At 42.7% G+C, this 17529-nt stretch overlaps 1 long non-coding RNA gene across 1 annotated transcript in view; it reads left to right on the plus strand.

Moving 5' to 3' along the window:
• The window catches only part of LOC144260334 (uncharacterized), a 33121-nt gene extending 15933 nt beyond the window's left edge, over window positions 1-17188 (plus strand). Inside the window, exon 3 of the long non-coding RNA XR_013345012.1 lies at window positions 16351-17188. This is a non-coding gene — a long non-coding RNA (uncharacterized LOC144260334). The remainder of the gene's footprint in view (window positions 1-16350) is intronic.
• The last annotated feature ends 341 nt before the right edge of the window (window positions 17189-17529 follow it).

Genomic DNA, 17529 nt, shown 5'->3' on the forward strand with positions numbered 1-17529 from the left:
GCTGCAAACCCGCCACCTTTGTTGATTTTAATTCCCTGCAAGCCAACCACCCTCCCCACTTTGATCACAGCTGGCAAAGGAAATAAAGTCACGATTGTTCTGAAATCATGCATTCTTTCTTTATTAATTAAAAAAAAAGTGAGATAACTGACAAGGTAGCCCGGGTGGAGTGGGGGGAGGAGGGGAGAAGGGAAGGACAAGGCCACATTGCTTATTGTAGCCACACTACAAATGAAAACTGTTTGAATGCCAGCCTTCTGTTGCTTGGGCCATCCTCTGGAGTAGAGTGGCTGGGTGCCCAGAGCCTCCCCCCGCCGCATTCTTGGGCATCTGGGTGAGGAGGATATGGAATTTGGGGAGGAGGGCAGGCGGTTATACAATGGATGCAGGGGGGTCTGTGCTCTTGTTGGCTTTCCTGCAGCTCCAACACATGCTTCATCAAGTCCGTTTGCCCCGCCATCAGCCTCAGCATCGCCTCCTGCTGCTGCTCTTCACGCTCACTTAATGCTTTTCTGGCCTCTGCCACTGAAAGCCTCCATGCATTAAGCTGTGCCCTATCAGTGCGGGGGGACTGCATGAGCTTGGAAAACATGTCATCGCGAGTGCGTTTTTTTCGCCTTCTAATCTGCGATAACCTCAAGGATGGAGATGAGAGGGGCAGCATAGAAACATTTGCTCCTGGGGGGACATAAAAAGGGAGAGTAAAATTTAAGAGGATACATTTCTGAGAACAAAAGGGAGACTCTTTCACAGTGAATCAAGCAATTCACAGCACATGTGCTTTAGGGACAAGGTCGCATTTTGCCTTTTATATTGAGCGTCTGCCGGTATGGTGACACATCACACATAGCTGGGCAACAGAATTCGGTTTCCAGGCAGCCATGGTAAGCCTTTTGGTATGCGGGGTTGGCTTCTTTCGCCTTCATAACATGTGGGAATGGTTTCAAACTGCAGTGCCACCCTTTCCCATAGCAAGCAATGCTGGTTGGGCTTCACATTTAAAAGGAGGGGCTGTGGTTTTTGGGTTTATGTGCAGCACACATCTCCCACCCCACCCCATTGCTATTCTCTGGGATGATCCCTTCACCCCTCCCCCCGTTGCGTGGCTATTCTCCGGAATGATCCCTTTTAGCCAAACGCAAACAACCCAGCATGAATGGGGTCCTTTGACTGTTCCCTTACAAGAATTCCCCTATTTCAACCAGGTGACCATGAATGATATCACTCTCCTGAGACTAACACAGAAAGATAAAGACCAAATGTTGCTTGAATGCGACCAAAACCCAGGACCATTTGCTGCAATGCTTTGTGCTGCAATGAATCCAGACTACTTGCTACTGTCCTACCATGGAGGATGAAATAAGGCAGCCCTCCCCAGAAACCTTCTGCAAAGGCTTTCAGAGTACCTCCAGGAGAGCTTCATGGAGATATCCCTGGAGGATTCCTGCTCTATCCCCAGACACGTTAACAGATTTTTCCAGTAGCTGTACTGGCCGCTAATGCATCCCAATTCTTCAGGGCAAATCAAACATTAAACACAATTGCTTTTAAACCCTGTACTGTAGTTACAAAGATGCACTCACCAGAGGGGACTTCTCCACCTTCAGGGTTGGGGATCCCGCCTTGGGACAGTATTCACTCCAGGGTGATGAAAAGGTCCTGGCTGCCGGGGAGAACGGATTCACCGCTTACCTGCTGCGTATTCTCCTCCTCCTCTTCCTCATCCACAAAATCCTCCTCCCTGTTGCGTGAGACTCCCCCCCTTGCAGCTGTCCATGGACAGTGGTAGGGTAGTGGTAGGGTCCCCCCCTAGAATGCCAGGCAGCTGATCATAGAAGAGGCATGCATGGGGCTCTGACCTGGAGTGACCGTTTATCTCCTTTGTCTTTTGGTAGGCTTGCCTGAGCTCCTTAACTTTCATGTGGCACTGCTGTGTGTCCCTGTTGTAGCCTCTCTCCACCATGCCCTGTGCGATTTTGGCATATATATTTGCATTTCTTCTTTTTGATCGGAGTTCGTCCTGCACAGATTCTTCTCCCCATACAGCAATCAGATCCAGTGCCTCCCTTTTGGTCCATGCTGGAGCTCGTTTGCGATTCTGAGGGGACTTCATGGTCACCTGTGCTGCTGAGCTCACCATGCTGACCAAACAGGAAATGAAATTCAAAATTTACCAGGGTTTTTACTGTGTACCTGGCTAGTGCATCAGAGTTCAAAGTGCTGTCCAGAACGGTCACATTGGAGCACTCTGGGATAGCTCCCGGAGGCCAATACTGTCGAATTGCATCTGCATTACCCCAAATTCGACCCAGCAAGGTCGATTTTAGCACTACTCCCCTTGCTGGGGAGGAGTACAGAAGATGATTTTAAGAGCCGTTTAGGTCAATGGAATGGGGTTGGTTGTGTAGATACATTCATTTTAAAATCAACCTAACACGGCTAAATTTGACCTAACTCCGTAGTGTAGACCAGGGCTAAAAGAGAAGCAATGAAAGTATCAAGGTTTGCTTGCTTACAACAGCTATAGGAGTTGAAACTTAGTTGTTTGCACAGTCACTTGTCACTGTGATAGCAAATGTCATTTACAAACCAGATTTCAGCCCTGTTCCCTCCACCCACTTTTGATTTTGATGATAAATATCTATTCACAGTCACAGAGTGGAGAAAAGAGAGATTTGTTCAAATGTATTGGTAAGAAAACAAGCTCGGATAGATACAGGAAGACTTTTTTTTATGGTGCTGCCTAAATCTAATATCTTCCAATTGTTACTTTTGACCCCAATTCAGCAAAACATTTGTTTGATTTCAAGAATACGAGTAAGTCCATCCCTGTTCAGCAAAGCACTTTATCATCTCTTAAGCATGAAAGTATATGCTTTAAGTTACGCATGTGCTTAAGTACTTTTGTTTTGAGGCTTTTGTGTGGAACTTCCAGTGAAGTTAATGGACCAAATCCCATCCTCAGATAAGCGAATGCATTTCCTCTATAGTCAGTGGGACTTATGTGTGTGCATTGAGGCCAGAATTTGGCCCACTTGGAGTTTTCAGTGTGGACACATGGCAGACAGATCCTTGGTAGATGCACTGCTTTCCCATTAAAATTAGTCTTCTGTGAAAAAGGAATTTATGCACATTTTCGCAAGTAGCATGTAGCATGTAGAATTGTGTAAGGTTCTAGCTTCTCTGATCAGAAAGCATGAAGGAATTGTACAGAGCCTATCCTTGTGGCTCCTACCACAGGCTGGGGCTTAATAGTTACAATATATCCCAGTCTCTTAATGACAGAAATCTGCATTTTTTCTCAGACAGGTTAGTGTACAATGTTATTTTGAGTGATCTGTCCCCTCTCACCTATATGGTCACATGTTCCTTCCCTTGGTGTGTGCTTCAGATAGAGATATACCAGCCAGCACCTACCTGGAAGAATGACTGTGGCTTCCTTAACAGAACCCAGAGTGAAATGTCAGTCTGGAGAATGAACTGCAAACACAGTTCTCTGCAAACTGCATTTTTAAGGAAATTAATGCAAAACCCTTTATTCTTAAAGTGAAAAATGACAGCAGGTGAGTACTTGATGAAACTATTTGAATGTTTTTGCCTCTGACTGATAACAGGAGGTAGCATTCCATGTGTGTGCATAATTTTCTGTTTGTTAAAGGCACACACTTAACAGGTCAGCTTCCTCTTTAATTAATCCCATGATAACCAGGTTTACATTTCTCAACCTCAGCTCCACACCAAGCTAGAAACTGGACAAAAACAAATAATTCTTCTGCAGCCTACTCGCAAAGGGTTGTAGCTACTGGATCTACACAGCCAATCACATCACACCCTTCCTACACCCCTCCCCACCCCAGTGGCTATACAGAATTGAACCAGACCTCAGCTTGTCTGAGCAGGGGCTGACAAGTACCACATTTGCACAGACAATACTTTGTGAGTCTGTCCTTGTGTGTTAAAGGCCAGGGGCAGTGTATTTCTGGGTTTCATAGACCTCCAAACCTCCACACCTGGAATAATAGAAGAAGGGCCTGGCATCCTCTGGTGAGGTGTGGACTTGCTGGCCACCCCCAGAAGTACATTGAGGTGGGAGATGACCTTCCGGTGCCAATTCTGGAGGGTTAGATTAATAGGGGCCCAAGTCAAATTCCACTGAAGACACTGGAAGTCTTTCCATTGACTTTAATGTGTGCGGTGTAGTTGTACCTGTGTCGGTCCCAGGATATTAGGCGGACAAGGTGGGTGAGGTAATACTTTTATTGGACCAACTTCTGTTGACTTTAATGGGAGTTTGGATCTAGCCCAGATCATTGACATCTCCTTTCCATGCCATAGTAAGACAGAATGGGTGGAACTTGGGTACTGATTGCATCTCCCTGTAGGGGAAATGCTCCTCTCAAGATAGTACTGATCCAATAGGGTTGTGCAGAGAGAAAATTGGTGTCCTGAGAATTATTTGCTATTTTCAAAGCCCCCAGATTTTCCATTTGTCCTTTTGAAAAAGTCAGTTTATATTTTCATTTACACTTAATTTAAAATACCATGTAGATCCCATCCTCTAGCATACAGAAAAGAATGCTGAACATGTTCTTTTATGAAATTGCTGACTGTGAGCAAAATTAATTCCCCCGTTAGTTTGCTAGTTTTGAAGGTTTCATGTGTGTGGAGAGAAAAGGGGTCTGCATTCAAAATGCAGATCTCACTTGCCCAACTCTGGCTGTTTGATAGCTATGCAATCAGACCATGTAGGAATTATTTATTTATTCAGAAGGAGCTGTTTGCAGGTAGTTCCTGTAATTTTCCTTTAAAAAAATTGCTTACAAAATAAAGGTTAGGCTGCAACTGTAAAAGTGGGGTTGGACGAAAGACCCAGTTTTAATGACCCAGAGACTACAGATGGAAGAAGATGGACTTTGATTATGTTATTTTTTGCAAAACAAATATTTATAAAACTAGAATGTAGTGTACATTGCAGTCATGGTTATCACTGAAACTTAAAATGGAAAATACTTCCTTAAAATGGCAACCTTGGCACTGAACCCTCTAATTAAATCTGGAGTAAAGCAGTATGTGCAAAGGTGATACAAAATGGAAATGTACAGAAGATTTCAACAAAGTTATGAACCAGTGTGATGTGGTATTATCAAAAGGAGCCTTCTATCTAGGTGCTTATGCAAATATTTATGTGGCCCGCAAGTCCTATCTCAGCACCTAGTGAATGTGACTCAAATTAGTGTATTTTACATGCATGGCTTTCTGCTATATTACATATATTTTGCCCTATAATTGGATTAATGTTAAGGACCAAACTCTCCTCCCAGTTCCTCTGGTGCAACACTATTGAAATACACTAAAACCTACCAAGAGCGACAACTCATGGGAGTTAGCAAAAGTGGTCACTTGTAAGAGGTGGTCTCTCTTCAAAAGTTTGTCCACCAGAGATCGGAGGTGTTCCATGCCATCTGCAAGAAGTTGCTTGTGACAGGTGGTCTCTCTTCAGAGGTGTTCCCAAAGGCAGGTTTTACTGAAAATGAAAACAGTGTAATTGAGAGGAAATTTGGACCCTTAGGCTGGGCAAGCTGCTATAGCTGAGATGAATGACAGGGTTAAAGGAAAAAGCCATTGGACAGGGTTTCTCTGAAGACAGAAATGTGAACAGGTTGCCTTACCATTTCTCACTATGTTTACAATCTTTTCTCCAGTAGTTCATTGGTCTAATGCCTTTTCCCTTGTCATTTGCTGTTTCAAAAAGTAAATCTGAATTTGAATGACAGAGCACAGAGATCTGGAAGGCTAACTTGTAGACAAATACAATGGCCTGAAAATCAAAATAGAGATTATTGTAATGATCAGTGAACTTTAGTGCAGAATCTTGGATGGATGGCAAATCCAGAAATATTGAACTGTTTTTTAATTTACTAAATTAATTTAATAATTAATATCTAGTAATTTCAGTATTTAGGGCAACGTTTCTCAAATGCAGTCAGTGGCAAAGTGGGGCGGGGCTAAGGCAGGCTGCCAAACTGTCCTGACACCATGCTGCGCGCACCCCTGAGGCAGCCAGCCAGTCCAGCACAAGTAGGAGGGGGTCCAGGAGGCTCCATGGGCTGCTGTCGTCCTCAGGCACTGCCCCCCCCAGCTCTGAGCCAGTTCTCGGGGTGGGGGCAACATGCGGAACCCCATTGGCCCCTTCCCCCCACCTAGGAGCCGGACCTGCTGTCCGCTTCTGGGGCTCAGAGCGGTGACAGGACATGTAGGGACTAGCCTGCCTTAGCCCCGCACCACCGCCAACCGGACTTTTAATGGCCTGGTCGGTGGTACTGACCGGAGCCACCAGGGTCCCTTTTCGACCGGGTGTTCCGATCAAAAAATGGACACCTGATCACCCTACTCTGGCCGTCTGGCAGCAGGAGTAGCCCTGGGCGCTGACCCAGAGCTCGAGCTTTGTGGTATTGGGCTCCGATCCCTGGCTCCAGCCACGTAGTTCCTGTCCCCAGCTCCGGTTTCTGGCTGCAGACACTGAGCCCCGCCCTGGCCGCATGGCAGCAGACACCCGGCCCAGGCTCTGGCCATGTAACAGTGGGGCTCATCACTCACCCCCAAGCCATAGAAAATTGTGGAAAAGTAATAATGGGCCTTATTATTTGTGGTAATAAAGTCCATTATAACTTTTCCATGATTTTCCACTGTCAGCTGCTTGGGGCTGAGAGAGCCGGCTCCTGCTGTTGGCCACAGGGCTGAGAGTAGGGGCTTCCACTGTTGGGAGCCAGGGGCTGACAGTGGCCATCTGGGGCTGACAGCAGAGGCTCCTGCTCTGAGCCCCAGGGTGGCTGGGACTCCCGCTGTCGGTCCCGTGCATGGTGGGGCTCCCACTGTCTAAATTGCAGCCAAAGCCTCATATTGCAAAATCCATGATTTCTGCAATGTCACAAGTTAAGAAGGGCCTTCATTATGAACCATACATTGTGATTTAAGGGTCATAATTGGTTTTCTTGGTAATTCAGTACACAACATTTGTAGTACCAAGTATTATCTTGATGAATATTTATATGGCTAAAACGATGAATCGAGAGACAGCATCAGCTAATGGCTATAGCCTGGAGTGGGATCAGAAGAGCTGGGCTCTATTAAAAGCTCTGCCATTTTCCTGGTGTTTGACTGTAGCTTAACTTCTCTTTGTCTCAGTTTTCCCATGTATAAAATGGGGACAATGAGTTACTCTTCTTTGTGAAGTGGTCTGAAATCTACAGGTGAAAAGCTCTAGATGCCAATACGGTATAAGAGCTAAGTTTTGTTATTGTGAGTGTTTGAAACCACAACCCTGGACATCCTTATTTGTCTGAATAATAACTAATAAACCAGGAGTGAAAACAGGACCCCACTGAAATCAATGGCAAAAACCCGATTGACTTCCATGGGACCAGGATTTTCACTCAATATATTTGTCTGAAGATCTGGGGTGGACTATTGGCTCCACTGGAGTTTTGCCATTGACTTTGGTGGCATTAGGATTTCACCCAATATCTCTCAAGAATACTGGGGTGTGGGGTTTGTCAAACTGGCATAGCTCTTCAGTGCATATAGCCTAGTATTTTGCTTCTAGCAGTGTCCAAAACCACTTACTTCAGAGGAAAGTGAAATCTAGCCAATTGTGCAATATTAGAAATGGAGGAGTAAATTCCTTCCTGATCCCTACATTGATCAGCTCAGGCCTGAAGCACCGCTTGCATTTTGATTTTATCTTATCATAGAAGCATTTAGAATTTAGCATAACTTGATTGCTCACTTCACTGACTGCCGTGTTTTATCCATAATAATCAATAGTCTTTTTTAAACAGTCAGCCCGCCACCAACAGTACTTTTCTGCATAACTACCACATAAGCACACCGTAAATTCTAGGAAGATGTTTTGTTAGATTGTGGCTATTGAAATGCGAAGTACAGCTTTGAAAATAAACATGCTTGTGCTTTGCATTGCTCAGTTGGCAAACCTGTTGTGCGATAAGCCTTAGAAGTACTCTATTATGTAATCTTTAGTTAATCTCATTTCAACCCCAGGCCATGATACTTCATTTGTTTTAATGTGACTAGCTTTTGAAGAAAGTAGGCATTCATTTTATCTGGCTCAATCTTAAAGACCATTTAGCTATTTTACTTGGTCCCCATCACTGACTATCAACAGACCTCACCAACATTAATGGATTTTGCCTCAAACACCTTGCTGAGATAGATAAGCACTGTGATCCTCATTTTAGAGATGGGGAGACATTAAGGGCTGTATTCTGCTATCCTTACTCACAAAGCCAAAATGGCTACAGGACATCATCAGTGGGCAGAAACAACCCTTCTGTCTGTACAGGTGGGAACCAATCAGTTGGTCTGCTCTGATTCCAGTAATTCAATAACAGCGGGAGAGGATGGGTCTATGCAATGCTGTGTGTGTTTACTCTGCAAGGCAGAAAGGGCTTCCATGTAAGGATGAATACCTCTAGGAATGTCAGACCTAAAATTCATCCCCATGTTTTATTTATCTAACAGATTCTTAGCACAACATGAATGCTGACAAATGGGCAGATATCAATGTTGCTTTTTTTGATCTGCCAGCTTCAGTAAACTGGTCATATTGATTAGTTTTTCTTTGCAAATAAATAGTGCTATTGATAGGAGTTATATTGGCGGATCTGGAGACAGAAATCCTCTCTTCACAGAGCATGAATAACATGGGCAAGAGCAGATTCCGCACTCCACCAGTGTTCCTCAACCCTGATCTAAAGGGATCACTTGCTTGATAGCTCAGTTCCCATAGTCATTCAGGGCCTGATCCTGTTGTGGTTGAAGACAGTGGCAAAACTCCCGTTGATTTCAATGGGTCGATAAGACCCTCGGTACTCGGCCTCTTTGCTGACTGCCAGTTGTGAAGTGCATTTTGCAACATAGGTATCTCTCCAGTGGGAACCAAATAGTACACTACCAACCCATTTCACACAGGCACCAAACAGCCACCAGATTGTAATGAGCCACAGCTTCTAGCCCTGATAGACCTGATCCAGAGTTGAAACAGTGATCTAAAGTGACACCATTTGAATCTCATTGCCAAAACTCTAAGCTATCCTCTCTACTTCAGGATTTTCTGATCCTGAAATACTTGTGACTCATTCAGGTCTTATGTGTGGATATAACAATTTTATATTAAATATGGTGGAAACAAGGAATAAGCATGGTACAGATGAGAGGCCTTCACCATTAGCTTTACTTTAATTTTCCATGGGTAGTAGTGGAATTCATGGTTAGTCATTATTTTGGTTCATCCATGGAATATAAAAGAAGAAATGGTTAACTGTGAGACTTCATTTGAACTGCTCTTGTCTAAGGTCACAATTTTCTACCCACGCATCACATGAGCTACTACTCAGTTTGTTAAATATTTTTTTGAAGTGTTCCATAAAAATGTGTTCTGGAATGACACACAACCTCCTTAACCAAAATAGCAATTTGAATACAGTACTTACAAATGGTCAGAGACTGCCAACAATGAATGCAGTTTTTTACAATACTTAGTCTTCATCTGCACTGCTACTTAGACTAGGTGAGTTCAGACAGCCTCATGGAGCTTCAAAACTAACTTGAAAATAACAGTGGTGGATGTTCTGTGTGATGTTATATCTCACTAACTTTGATAGCCAATTAGAGCCCTCAGATCGAACAATCATTGTCATTGGCTGTCAACTGAATTCTCCTGATTGGGCAGATTTAGCTTTTTCAGGGCTGCACAATACTGGATTCCAAAAGGCAGAAGCAACACAAAATGCATTAGCTACCTGTGGGTGCTATAAAAACTTCTGCCATCCTTTGACTGGCTTTAAAAACAAGTTCAGGAGGAACTGTATGTCAGCTCTGTTGATTCGGAACATCGTTTTCATTGTATTTCTCATTTGCTATCCATATTTCCCCTATCTGTAAATCTGCATTCAGTCATTTTTGTAATCTGAAACCTGTATCAGATGTAATCTCAACTGCTCCGGCACTCAAATGCACAACCATGGTTGCCTTTCCTTTCAGCTTTATTACTATAATTCCCTCATTTATTTAGTTAATTGATTTATGTAGATTTGTTGAAAGCACCTCTTCCAACCTCTAGGCGCTTGTACATTATTTATAAAACAAAACAAAATGCTATTCACACAATACAAACCTTACTGGTTCCTATATTTTGGTGTTCCAAACATTAATTTGTTTCAAATTCAAAAGTATTCTGCTCATCTTCTCATTTGGTAGCGGGAACCATATCCTCAGGGGCATGTGAGCTACATCGGCTCCCCTCCACCCTATCATGGGGTCAGCTGAGAGCCAATTCAGCATACAACACACGTTAGAGTAGCTTCAGAGCCCACAGCCTAGGATTGGTAAAGCATATTGCCCTGCAGCCACACTCCCTCCCAGGGCTGGCATACCCATATGCTGAGCATCCAAGAGCAGGTGGTATAGAGCTGGCTACTGAAGCTTTACCACTCAGTCATCCAGTGATTTTTTTCCAATGCCATCTGGCTGTGTAAGACTGCTTTCCATCCCCGTTGAACTGCCAGAATGGTATAAGGGGGTGGGGGAAGGGGCAAGGCCTTGTCCATGGAAGATACTGCTTCAGCATCCAGTTCAAAACCTTCCCTGCTGTAGTCTTCAAAATACTCCATGGATTCTACCCCACCCCATCTTTTCATCTCCCTCTTTTTATGTTCTCTTGCTCTTGCCTTATGCTTCTCAAGTATTAGACTTATTTCTGTTTGCTTCCTCCCCACCGGGGGTCATTCCCACGTGGGCCTCACCGATGAACTCTCTGAACCTAAATGGCTTATAATTTATTTTCATATCCTATGTGAAAATCCATTCTTCCTCTTGGCCTGTGACTCTTACCATTCTCTTGAGTAAAACAATCACATCCTGCTCCCTGAGTCACCAAGTTTCCCCAACCTCAGTCACTCTTCCTGAAACTTAGTATGTGTCCCTTTTCCTTCTTACCCTCCCATAGTTGCATATTGTACTATATTTGTATTTGCATATATAGACTACTTTGCATATATAGACTCTAATTGGATATTAAGAATTCTAGGATATTTTTGTATGAGTGATGTAATATCAGTGGTTACCAGCCTATGATCCATGGGCCATGAGCAGTTCACAGAGCATTCACTGGTGTTCCACGGAGAGGTGACTGCTTGGTCACATGATGCTAGCTGCTGCTTCATGTTCCTAGTTGCTAAATCACATAAAAAGAAGCTAAAAATCCATTACCTACTTTTTTCATGTGAACAAGTGGTGTCGTTGAAGGACAAGTTGATTGCCATCACTACAAAAGTGATTTTTCCTCCCTTGATATTCTACTGTTAATTGAATTGTCTCATTAGATTGACCCCCCACTTGGTAAGGCAACTCCCATCTTTTCATGTACTATGTATATATACCTGCTATTGTATTTTCCACTCCATGCATCTGATGAAGTGGGTTCTAGCACACAAAAGCTTATGCCCAAATAAATGTATTAGTCTCTAAGGTGCCACAAGGACTCCAAGATATCCTGAAAGTCCTGTGGACCTGATCATTCAGACAAGAGCTCAATATGTGGGAGCGTGTGCTATACCCAAATCTTTTAGTCTGTCCTAGAAGTCAGTTATGTTTGTGGAAGGTCACCATGGCAGTTACCTGGCCTATTAAGACTATGCACCAGTTTAAGAAGCTACATATTGTGGAAATATAGATGCAGTAATCCTAGGAGCAAGGCAAGCTACAACTCAGAAAGCTTTTACCCAGCTGTGTCACTGGGTTGCCAGTATTCATGCTCTAGGTGTTTTATGCTTCGTTGTGTCTGGATCTTCTGCCATATAAGATCTCACACTGACACAGGGTTAATTAACACACTCTACCTTTATTGGGACTGCTTACAACATGGGTTCTCCAGCTTTACGGCTCCTCAGACAGTTCTCGAGGGAGCATCACTTCCTAAAGTTCCCCCCTGAAAACAGTGTGCTGCCTGCAAGTGTCTATCACTTTCATATTGTTACATCCTTCCTCTTTTAAAGAAATCTGTCAAACACCCCATGAATAACTGATAACATAATCTAACATATTCCGTTCAGATGCTAACCGTACTTGCAGTTATTGTGGTCATCACCTTATCAGTTTGTCTAGCTTTATATACCCATACAACTTGGAAGTCCGTCACACAAAATCCCTCAGATGAGCAGAGCTTTTAACAATCTACCCTCCTCTAGTATGGTACGGTTCACTGGTGCATTCCTGGTGCTGTCTTCCTCCAATCTGGTCAGCCACAGTCTCTGGGCTTGGTGTTGGTGGAATCTCTGTCCAAACACCCTTTTCCTCCTGTCTTTCCTCTGGTATCCCCCTGACATGATCTGCTTACACTTAGGGTAGCACCGTGGACATACAATCTGAACATAAACATCTCAAAAGCCTTTGGAGAAAGCCATTACTCAGTGCACCAAAGTGCTAACAGCAGGTGATGATCCGACTGCAGAGGTATGATGTACAGATCAAGGATTGCCCAGGGAAAGAGTTTGTGTTTGAGGACACCTTAAGCCATGCATACCTACCAGAACCCAGCAAGGCAGGATCCGTACAGGTCAAGGTGGGGACAATAAATATGGTAAAATATGTACTTATCCCAGAAGAAAGGCTGAGAGAGATACAGAGAGGTACACAGCAAGACAGAGTACAGTAGGCATTGAAAATCAATCTGGCAAGGATGGCTAGCAACAAAAGATCAAATACCTAAAGAGATAACACCATTCCTTGACATTTTTCCATTCCAAAGAATATTGCTAACAAGTCTCTTTAGTTTGAGCATAGCCCTTCTCTGTCACAGACAATCTTCTGTTGTGAATGCAAGAGGATCATCCTTGCAGCATGGTCGCCCCTAGACCTGGCTCAGGTGTGTCACATTGCAGCATCAGGGCTTCCGCTGAAGTATTCAGTATGGGAGCTTTCCCAATTATCTCTTTTACTTTCCAGAATGCTTGCTTGGGTGGTCTCTCCACTTCCATAAGGTGTATTGACATGTCAGCTGTCTCAGGATCTCCCAGCTTGCAGATACCTGGGTGCATTCACACTGGTTTTATTTATCACAATACAACTCATGAGAGGCCTGCAAAAACAGGAAGAACTGCACCTTACCATGGTTCATTTTAAATGTATAAAGATTTGAATTGAACATCTGAATTTGCTAAGCCACACACAAAAATGACAGGTGATTAAGAGTGAGAAAGCTTCCTGCAACTCTCTTTTAGAACAGCACACAGCGGAAAGGAACATATCGCCTTATGTTACAATCCTGTCTGATTTCCCAAGCTGAGGAGGTTTCAGGACTTGATTAGTACACCTCTAAAGAACACCCGTATGCTGCAGGAAATGGCATTGGTGATTCAGAAGGTGATGTTCATTCTGAGTCAGTACTGAACTAATGCCAGGACTCCGATTCTGATGAGATATAAAACTGTGTGTGTTAATCATTTCATGGGTCTTTGTGCAAGTATAAGGAATTTTAGCCTTGCTGTCTTGTCAAATTTCACCTTGAGTAATTAAATTTCCCTTGCCATTTCCATTGGATAAGATGTCCTTCATGTCATATCCTAAGCTACTGTGTGGTGTTATGGGGTGCTGTTTAACTGTTGCCATGTTTCCTCCCAAGAGATAGCTGCTTTTCAGTAGTTGAAGTTATTCCTGTATATAACTTGTGTATCAATTGATAGAGCACTTTGGGATCCTTCAGGATGCTAAATAGTGTAAAACAGTGGTATAACTAACACTTTGTTGTAGGAACATTGGTTTATAGCAGCTGTGTCACCCTTCTCGAGTTCATTAATAACAGAACAGACATAATGAAAAAAATGAGAAAAGACATAAGGACAGGAGTGAAATAAAGACAGTATTTGTGTGATGTATGGAGACTAGCTTCCCTACTTTCAATTTGTATTCTTTAATTCTCTTTTTAACCAGATTTTTTCTTTCTCTTTTATGCGTTCTTTTAACTGCTCTACTTTGTTTAACATGTCTATTCTGTGTCAAAATGTTGGTTGGTTCCTATATGTACAAGAATGGAAGTTTTAGGCTAGTATGGATGTACTATGTTCAATACTGGGACAAATCCTCAGCTGGCATCAATTGGTGTGGCTATATTGGCTTCAGGGATTGAAGCCAAAGGAGCTCTGCCAATTTACCCCAGCTGAGATTCTGCCCCAATACGCATGGCCTGAAGAGATGGACAGCTGATCGTAGGAGTTAGACAAAATATACATGGTAACTACAGCAGAGCAAATAATGCAAAAAACTTTACTCTGAACATTCATTTGCATTTTTAACAGATTTGCTTTGCATGTTCATACCCCTTATGTACTGGCTTTTGGTGAACACAAAGCTGAGTTCTTCAAGGAAAAAAAAGCTTCTGGAAAGTGAATTCTAAAGGGCAGATTTCTGATATGTAGACTTAATACAAAAAGAAAAGGAGTACTTTTGGCACCTTAGAGACTAACCAATTTATTTGAGCATAAGCTTTTCGTACATCCGATGAAGTGAGCTGTAGCTCACGAAAGCTTATGCTCAAATAAATTGGTTAGTCTCTACGGTGCCACAAGTACTCCTTTTCTTTTTGCGAATACAGACTAACACAGCTGCTACTCTGAGACTTAATACAATAAGATTTCCCAAAGATATTGCAGGAAATTGCTGTTTCTGTCACAGTGGGGAGCCACACAATCCATCCTGTTAATAGGTGTTGTGTTTGCCACTTATGAGCAGGTTCCCCCACCATCAGGGCCAGCTTCCTGCTTTCTTTAGAATCATAGAATATCAGGGTTGGAAGGGACCTCAGGAGGTCATCTAGTCCAACCCCCTACTCAAAGCAGGACCAATCCCAAATTTTTGCCACAGATCTCTAAATGGCCCCCTCAAGGATTGAACTCACAATCCTGGGTTTAGCAGGCTAATGCTCAAACCACTGAGCTATCCCTTATAATCCCTGTGAATGCTGAGCTCTTCCAGCAATGGCTGCCCAGGCACTACACCTTTGAAAACACTCCCTTGTAGGGCTGTAGAGGCAAAAATGGCAATCCGGACTTTAATCTTTAAAACTCTTCCAAATGATGCACTGCCCTCAGTAACAGACTCATGCCATACTGGAACCACTAGAGCGTTGTCTGGTAATTAGAGTAGGATACTGGACCTGAGAGAATCTTGGTTCAATTCCTGGCTTTGTCCCTGACTTGCTGCTTGACTTTGGGAAAGTCACTCCACCTTTCTGTGCCCCACTCTGCAGGGGAACAGTGAGATTTAATTTGTGTGTGTTTGTAAAGTGCTAAAAGCAACAGCATGATGTGCAGTAGTCATCCCCCAAAAGCCTGAGAAGTACTGAATCCCCACAACTCCCATTAATGTTAGTGAAAGTTGCAAGTTCTCAGCACCCTGTGGAATCCAGACGTTATTTCTTATCCTGACTGTAGGGGAATATTGTGTTGTCTGAAATACTACTGGGTAGTTGGCATTTTAATGGATAGCAGTGAATGCCTTCCATATAAAACTCTTGAGGGCAAAGAAATATTCAGAGAACAGTACAAGAATGATCTGTGATTTAAAAAACACACCATAAAATGACAGGTTTCAGAGTAGCAGCCATGTTAGTCTGTATTCGCAAAAAGAAAAGGAGTACTTGTGGCACCTTAGAGACCAATTTATTTGAGCATAAGCTTTCGTGAGCTACACGAAATACAGTTTATTTAGCTTGTCAAAGAGAAGGTTAGCAGGTATCTGGATCACAATGTATATCTATCTACAAAGGGAGAAAATATCTGATGCTAGACACTGCATACTGCTGTTTAACCTAGCAGCCAGAGGCATAACAAGATCCAGCGGCTGGAAGTGGATGTTAAGAAATATTAGAACTGGAAATAAAATGCAAATGCTTAGCAGTGAGGGCAATTAATCATTGGAACAGGTTACCAAGTCAGTTCTCCTTTATATTAAGACTGGATAAGTTTCTAACATGTATGCCCTAGTTCAGTCACAAGTTTGGGCTTGTGCAGGAGATGCTGAGTGAAATTCTATGGCCTGTGTCAAGTGAGAGGGAGAGAGGAGATGATCATAATGGGCCATTTGGTCTTAAAATCTATGAATCTATTAATTATTTTTACAGAAAAAGTAATGTATGCAGGTTGAAGGTCTAACTCCTGAGAGTTCCTAGTCTTTTGAGTTAAGGATGTCTCAACATGGTTGAACTAAAGACTAAGTTGTTAGATCAATGCTCTGGTTTCTCGGCTCTCTTTGTTTGAAAAAGGCTTCTTTTGTTTCTAGGGCTGTTTCTGCCTCACACACTACCACAGGGGATGTGAAAAAGAATTCTGAAGGTCAGCAAAACAACATCAAAAGTACAAAGTCACCACTAGGTTCCAAAAGCTACATTCTGAACTCCAGCACTTTTCATCTCATCAGAAAGAAGGAAAAACGTTGATAAATAGCCAAAAAGGCAAACTGGTTAAAACTTTTTTGCGTGGATTCTGTATTCATAGAATCATAGAATCATAGAATATCAGGGTTGGAAGGGACCCCTGAAGGTCATCTAGTCCAACCCCCTATTACTGAAAGTTGCTTTGTAAAGCTAAATTGGCAGAATGAATGTGTATACATGCATGTCCATGTAGTTTCCTTGAGGCTGTATGTCTTGGGCAGCTATTATGGATGAGTTATTCCACTTCAGAGACGGAATACATTTTTCATCTGATTGGATCTTACTCTCAGTCAGACTGTAGGATTCGGAATAAAAAGTAAGTTAAATGCATACCACAGCTTTTATGGTCAAAGCATGCTCCCTTTTTCAAAGTCTTGGGCTACAGTCTGAATGTTATATGCAACTGACAAATCCCTTTTTAGATGGGAGCATGGAAGAATCTGAAGTAAGACTATTTCCACAAAGAAACTTGAGTTAAGTCATCATTCCTGCCATGGGTATCAGAGCTGCCCTGTGGATCACATGACATATAGCTTACACATGGTGAAGTATAAATATATTTCTGTTAAATATGCTTCTTTTTCCAGCAGGGATTTCCTGCTTACATACAGTGTTTTTTTGTATTGTTTCAGACATTCCTGTACTTGCTAACTGGTATTTTGAAATAAATGGAAACTGATGTGATTATTTTGTGTTATTTTCGCAAATCAAATATGCATAATTTAAAAATATTGTGAGCAGAATTTTTTTATTTTTTGGAGCAGAATTCCCACAGGAGTGTGCTATTCCTCTGGAAACCCTGCCGTGCAGTGGACTAGTAATGATATCTGACTACAACTTTGTTATGGTACGAAAGGGACACTCTCCATTCACTTAGCCCTGAATTTAGATTTTGTAAACAAAAGAAAAGTTTGATAAAGCCCAATATGCATAGAAATTCAATTAAACTTTTAAAAATCATCACATCTGCAACATCTTTGAGAACTGGAGCCCAACAGCACTGAACTAGTGCATTAGCAGATCAC

This window comes from Eretmochelys imbricata, chromosome 2, assembly GCF_965152235.1.
Source record: "Eretmochelys imbricata isolate rEreImb1 chromosome 2, rEreImb1.hap1, whole genome shotgun sequence".
Lineage (NCBI taxonomy): Eukaryota > Metazoa > Chordata > Testudines > Cheloniidae > Eretmochelys > Eretmochelys imbricata.